At 37.3% G+C, this 6,559-nt stretch overlaps 1 non-coding gene across 1 annotated transcript; it reads right to left on the bottom strand.

The window, feature by feature from the left end:
- Positions 1 to 670: 670 nt before the first annotated feature.
- Positions 671 to 743, bottom strand: TRNAV-CAC (transfer RNA valine (anticodon CAC)). Its single transcript has one exon. It is a non-coding gene; the product is annotated as a tRNA-Val (tRNA).
- Between the last annotated feature and the right edge of the window lie 5,816 nt (positions 744 to 6,559).

The raw sequence follows: 6,559 nt of genomic DNA, 5'->3' as shown, positions 1-6,559 counted from the left end.
ATAAAGAATGTCTTAAACCTTTGAAAAGTTAGTGAATTTCAAGGCTAAAGAAAAAATTCCATGGGAATTACTATGGAAAACTAAATTAAAAAAAATTTTTTTTAGATCACATTGCTTTTAAACCTCTCCCTAATTGTAGTTAATGCCCAAAGATGTATGTAAAACTTTGTTACCAATCTTTGAAGTGAGACACAAGAATCTTATACCCAGCTCAGTTGTACTCTGAGTCAAGTATAAAAGTATCAGACATTCTCAAACATAAGAAAAACCATACATCTTGAGCCTCATTTGAAGAAAAAACGTTGACAATGTCTATTCAACTAAGAATAAATCAAAATTAAAAAGAAAAAATTAGAAATAAAAAAACTATAGTAAAAGGCCTTGCAGTCAACAAAGAATTCATTGATCAAGTTTGATAGAACTGAAGGAATTATGAGGAGAGAACAGAATGTATGTGTGAACGTGGGGAAGTTGAGATAAAGGGAGGCAGGATAAGAGGATGATTTTCTCATATTTATAGTGGGAAGTCAACTGACGATGCCTGAAATTAAACATGTAACTAAAGACGTACTATTCCTATTATTCTAATATCATGTTGTTTTCCATTATCTAGTCTTAAACTTGAAGAAATATTTTAGAAACTAATAGCCCTATTTTTTTTTTTTTCAAATGGAGGTACTGGGGATTGAACCCAGGACCTTGTGCATGTGAAGCATGTACTCTACCACTGAGCTATACCCTCCCCACCCAGAAACTAATAGCTTTTATGACAAAGAAATGTTTTCTTTTGCTATGTATTATGACCTTATTTTAGAAAATTATGTCTTATTGTCTTACCTTCTGTGTCAATGCAGAGAGAAATAACATAGACAATATTCACCAAATATAGACAGAGATTTTTTTTTTCTATATCACTTCACTGGTTATAATGAGCATGTATAATTTTGGGGAAAACCAATTTATTTATAAAAGATAGGCCCATATCCCTTTATTCACAACCCTTGGGACCAGACATATTTCAAGACTAGAATTTTTCAAATTTTAGAAAAGTGATAAGGTGCATATGGGACGCTGTTAGGGAATTGAAGCCAGCCCTCCAAAAGCAAACATGTTAATTTCACTGCATCAAAAGTATGACTATTCACAGTAATGGGAAAATTATGATTGTAATAAGCCTTTTTAATATGAGTTCAGGTCAGGTGTTATCAAATGATTTTTCTGCAAACCAACAAAATCTTTTTTTCTTTTTTCATTTTTGGAGATCTTTCAATTACAGTTTTATGGATAAGGAAATATGGACTATTCTATTTAATTGGAATGTCCACTTAATGTAAGCAGCTTAATGTACTGCAATCATACTAATGTGTTTGTGCAGTCTGGAGACCATATATTTTCTGCAATTCTTGATTTTCAACGTGTTTTCCAAGCTACACAGCAATCTTCCTCTGCTGTAAACATCTCTCTTCATCCCAACCCTTATCCCTCACTTTCCTGGGTTTTATCCACACAGGAAGGAAAGATGGTAGGGTTGAAAAAACACTAAACTGAGAATTAAGAGATTTTATTTTAGCCCTGATCTCTAGTAGCTTTGACTTAGACAAGTCAATTTTCTTGATAAGACTCTTTCTACACAATACCAAACACTTATAGCACATTTTAGATCTAGTTATGTGACCCCAGAGGTCAGCCTTGAGTGGAAAAGAAAGGAGGGATTTGTTAAAAAGAACAACAGTGAGTGGAAGGTAGGGACCAGGCAGCCAGGCTCAGATCCAGTTAGGCACTGACATACAGGTTTTGTTAACATCCTAATGAACACACAGTCTCTCTTCTTTGAGAAATCCCATCTTATTTGTTTTATTGCTTTGATGTAAGAATACCCTAGGGTACCTCACAATACACTCCACTTCTCCACATTAGATAACTGGACAAGAATGTCAAACTAAATTAGGATTTAACCTGATGTTTTATGAGGTTCCATTGGATTCTAAGCCACATCCTCCAGATGTATAAATGTACATATCCTCTAGTGAAGAAAAACAAGTATCACAGAAATCTTGTCTTTAGTTTCTATGAATCATTCACGGAAGTTTAGAAATAAAGAAAACATGAACCTTCCTGCTCAGATTCCTATAAAATAGGTATGTAAGCATATTCCTCAGATGGGTTTGTGTGGAAGAGTTCCATTATGAACAGCTTTTGGTTATGAAAGCAATGAAGCTGTGTTAAAAGATCACTTAAAGTCATAAAAAACAATTGGGTTGCTAAATTTCCATCAGCAGAAGCCCTAGAAATACTGTGGAGGAGATCCCCAACTTAACAAGATTTTGGCCTATTAATAAGCTCCAACAGGAAGTCAGGCATTTTGGTGGCTTGCTGACATCGAAAAACCTTGAAAACCACGTGTCCCTTTGGATGGTTACTTTTCACAAAGAGAGATTCTGCCATGGATATCTGGTAAGACCGTATCCTCCAACTAGGACTGCCTGTGGGAGGGATGCAGGATTCAGCGTGGCACCACAGTTCTCCTGCATCAAAGGAAAATGAAATAAAAGTAGCCAATGGCTTGTGTTATCTGATTGGCATCCAAATTACCAAAAGGGGATCTATCCTTAGAGTTTCTTAAGTACTGTGGGTACTGGATTAATACCAAGAGGGTCTGTGTTTCTGGGCTTGAGTTCAAACCGGCGGACCACCTACTTTTCAGGCCACAAGACGTGGTGAATTCTGTGATGTTGGAGGCTCTAGGACCTCAGGTCTGGGGGGTTGGATGTATGAACCCAGCCAGACCAACAAACCATGCTTTTAAGTTCAGCCATCCTCATCTTTTTGGAATCTTACTCTGGACCAACTCAAGCTTATGCACCCAGAAATAAGACTTACACACATGCACACACACATACACATGCATACGCACACGCACATACACACAGATTAGATTTTTCTTTTTGAGTGAACCAAATTCATGTTTCTTACAAAGACAACACATCAGCACTTCTTTCAGCCTGCAGAGTAGCTGTCTGGTTGCCAGCAGCATGGAAGCTGTCTCTGTTTTTCCCTTAACTACTAGAAGAATTAGCTTCCTCTTCCGTAAAATGTGACTCTTTTCTCTGAATACATTTCAGAAGTGTTGTGATGTTTAGATGAGCGTCTTTATGGGAGTGCTTCTTTTTTTTTTTTTTTTAACCTTAAAACCCTACACCAATAGTTTTCCATGTGTCTCATGGGGAATAAGTCCCCAGAGAAGTTAATAGATATTTTGCAAAACAAAATAAATATATAAATCAAGCTGCCAGCTCCAATTAAGTTGGGAAAATTTTAGGTGAAGCCAAGTCTTTACTACAGGACTTTCCAGAGCCCATAAATCCCTAAGATGTGGTAAGAATTTCTCAGGGAGAAGTAGACTCTAGAATGCCTGTCTCTCCCAATACCAACCTACCTCGTCTTAGTATTATTTTTCACTAATCATCTCAGGGGTTTTTCTGGGACACACTAAACCTTAAAATGCAGATCATGTCCCCCTAGGCGTAAATGAGTGGAGTAGCCTTAATAGAATTAACCAGAAGGCATAATGACATTCATGCTTCTGCTCAAAGGAGAATCTAATTTCAGTCTGGAAACTCAATCAGAGAAATATTTTTCATGCTGGAAAGGAGATAAAAGCCCTGATAAATTCATCATAGATATCCGGAACCAGGAAGGGAGTGCTCAACAGACCCCAAATCTGCTGGCATGCTGATCTGGAACGTCTCAGCCTCCAGAACTGTGAGAAATAAATTTCTGTTGCTTATAAGCCACCCAGTCTGTGGTTAGAGCAGCCTAAATGGACTAAGACAGTAGGTCAGCCCTATTTTGATAGCCTAGCCCCACAAAGTGGTAGACATCATCAGAAAGAGTAGTGGAAAGAAAACAAGGAAAAAATGTTTGTCCTGGAACTCAACCAAGATGCCCTTCAGTAGGTAGATGAATTAATGAACTGTGGCACATCCAGAAAATGAAATATTATTCAGTCTAAAAAGAAATGAGCTCTCAAGCCATGAAAAAAAAAAAAAACACAGAGGCTACTTTAATGCATATAACTAAGAGAAGGAAACAAATTTGAAATTACTACACACTGTATGATTCCAAATGTATGGTATTATGGAAAAGGCAAAACTATGGATATAGTATAAATACCAGTGGTTGCTAGGGCTGGGGAGGGAAGGGGTTAGGGATGAATAGACAGAGCACGGAGGACTTTCAGGGCACTGAAAATACTCTGTATGATACTATAATTATGAACACATGTCGTTATACATTTGTCCAGACCCACTGAATGTACAACCCCAACTGGGAGCCCTAAGGTAGACTCTGGGCTTTGGATAAATATGATATATCAATGCGGGTTTACCATTTGTAGCAAACGTACCCGTCTGACAGGGGACGTTGATGACAGTGGGGGAGATGATGCATGTATGGGGTCAGAGGATATGTGGCTTTTCTCTGGAACTTCCTCTCTGTCTGGCTGTGAACTTAAAACCACTCTAAAAATAATAGTCTTAAAAGTAAAAGGAGTTGGCAGGGAAACGAAAATATTTTATGCCCAAATGTTTGAATTTGTTTGAAAAGAAAAAAAAAGTCTCACTTTTCCTTACAAACTATCTCCTTATCACTGTTCCAAAACAGTCCTGAACTGAATCATCTTATGATATGGAGTCCAAACAGTAATTTCTATCTGCTTAAGAATTCTAATGGGAGGTGGGAAAGCATCAAATGTTATTCGGTATTTGGTTATCCTGCTGTGTGGAAGAAAAGTGAATTGGCTCTTATCCAATTAACTTGAGAAGCTTCACATTATCCAATGGACACTACTATTGTACAGTTACTATGGCTGTGTAACATACCGCAACAGAACTTAGCTTACAACTATCATAATACTCATTTTGCTCATGAATCCTTCCCCTGGCCAGAGGTCAATGAGAACAGCTCATTTTCACCCACTTGGTGTACATTTAAGGCAGCTCGAAGTCTAGTGGAATCAACTGGAGGCTTCTTCACTCCCATGTCTGGTGACTGACGCTGGCTGTTGGCCGGGGGCCTCAGTTCCTCTACATGTGACCTCTTCACAAGGGCTAGTTTGGGCTTACAGCAAAGTTGCTGGCTTTTGAGGGTAAGTATCAGAGAGAGCAAAGCAGAAGTTGTGTCACTAGTATGACCTGGATTTGGACGCTAAATAGCATCACTTCTGTCATACCAGTTTATTGGTCAGAATAGTCACAAAGCTCTGCTCAAATTCAAGGAAGGGAGACACAGTCCCATCTCTCAGAAGGACGGAATGAGCATGTGTACTTTGGTGCAACGATCTTTGGAATATTGCAGTCTACTACAGCTTTACTAGAAGCAGATTCTCCTTTTGAAATTTCTTATTTATCTGTGTGGAGAATTATAACTAAATGAAATAATTAACAAAGGATAGAGCCAAAATGCATTGTCTGATATGGCATAAGACTTGCTACTGAGACAATCTTTTCTCAAAAATTTGTATTATTTAGAAATAGATAAGTAACTTACTAGCTAGAAATTCTAATTCGAGACAGTAAAAAAGCCAATTAAGTCAGTAAAGGCAGAACGTTTTGAAACTCACATTAGCTCATTAACATCAGTTAATAAATCAAATCAGTATAACCTTCCCAAATCCTGGTACTGACACTTCATGAGTTTTCAACGCAAGGCAATAGCCCAACATTTACTCTTAACAAAGAAAACTGAAAACAAGTTACTTCACACTTAAAACGCAAGATAGAAATTGAGGAAATTCTCTGATGTCAAAATTAGACTATCTCAACATTTCAAAAAGAGGGGAGATAGAATGGCAATGTTATTAGTAATTAATGTACTGTAATTGGGGATGATTAGAATGGAATGGAAAAGATAATACAGAAATTGTAATGTGTCAACATACTTCTCTCTTCCGAATTCATATCAATATGCTACTTATGCAAATTCTTGCTTCTAGTCATTATCACCCACATACATATATACATATAATTTACATTTTTTCATCTTGCCTTCACCCTAGATGTGTATTCACTCCTGGCACCTAACCCACTGAATACTGTGTATATTTGATGCATGCTGTGAGAATTTAATGACAATGAAGTGGGGTAATTATATTGTGCACTGTTATGGCAAGTAAGAGTTAAGAACTTTGAATAGTTTGGTTGATTTGAAGGACTCTCTTTTTAAACAAAGAGGTCCCATTATGAGGTTTTGCTCCCCTTGAAACTGCAAGAAAAGGTATTAGGTGTGTGATACTTGAACTTGAGGAGGGGAATGAGTACTAACTCCATTTTATTGCTCACAGGTTACTTCAAATTATCCTCACAGGCACCTGCCTCATTTAGCATCCATCTATTATTCGTCTACTTTTGTTCTCAAGGATGGACATCTTTATAGCATGATTGGGTTTTTCTCTTCCATAAACAAAGCATCTTGCTAAACTACCTTTCGCAAAAGCCAATTTTAGATAGATAGATATTATGTTCTAAGCTAAAAGCCTGAAAAACAAAATGCTGAGTCTTCT

The sequence above is a fragment of the Camelus dromedarius genome, chromosome 13, assembly GCF_036321535.1.
Source record: "Camelus dromedarius isolate mCamDro1 chromosome 13, mCamDro1.pat, whole genome shotgun sequence".
Taxonomy (NCBI): domain Eukaryota; kingdom Metazoa; phylum Chordata; class Mammalia; order Artiodactyla; family Camelidae; genus Camelus; species Camelus dromedarius.
The sequence above is the reverse complement of the archived record's forward strand: the minus strand, read 5'-3'. Positions and strand labels throughout refer to the sequence as shown.